The sequence below is a fragment of the Colobus angolensis genome, unplaced genomic scaffold (assembly GCF_000951035.1).
Source record: "Colobus angolensis palliatus isolate OR3802 unplaced genomic scaffold, Cang.pa_1.0 Scaffold6, whole genome shotgun sequence".
In the NCBI taxonomy this organism is placed as follows: Eukaryota; Metazoa; Chordata; class Mammalia; order Primates; family Cercopithecidae; genus Colobus; species Colobus angolensis.
Window position 1 is genome coordinate 27,735,373 of NW_012119598.1, and position 556 is coordinate 27,735,928.

Consider the following 556-nt stretch of genomic DNA (forward strand, 5'->3'; position numbering starts at 1 on the left):
AGAAGTGATACCTGAAGACATCAGACCCACACTGTTGAAGCAAAACTGGATGGGAATAGTTCCTCCCCACATTTGCCTACAGATCCCTCAGGAAGCAAGTTTTCTTTTGGGGACATTTATTCTCCTTCTTTATTTTTTGAAGGGTGCCCTTTATAAGTCACTTGTGATCTGGTAAAAGGAACACACAGGACCAATGAAGAGACCCTTTACCCTCCAGGATAGTGTGAAGGGAAACATTCATCTTACCTGATCCACTGGGGAGAGGAGGAGCAGGACATAAAGCCTCTGTGCTGGTTTGAGCCAAGTTGGAAAGTTTCTAACTAAAGAAAATCCCAGAGCTATGGGTCTTTGTTTTGGGTTGTGTTTTTTTTTTTTTTTCTTCTGAGATGATATCTCGCTCTGTCACCCAGGCTGGAGTGCCGAGGCACAATCTGGACTCACTGCAACCTCTGCCTCCCGGGTTCAAGCAATTCTCGTGCCTCAGCCTCCTAAGTAGCTGGGATTACAGGTGTGTACCACCATGCCTGACTAATTTTTGTATTTTTCGTAGAGGTGG

At 45.3% G+C, this 556-nt stretch overlaps 1 protein-coding gene across 1 annotated transcript in view; it reads left to right on the top strand.

Moving 5' to 3' along the window:
* LOC105526841 (butyrophilin subfamily 2 member A1) overlaps nt 1-556 on the top strand; it is a 12,694-nt gene that overhangs the window by 10,009 nt on the left and 2,129 nt on the right. The gene's annotated exons all lie outside the window — the stretch shown is intronic.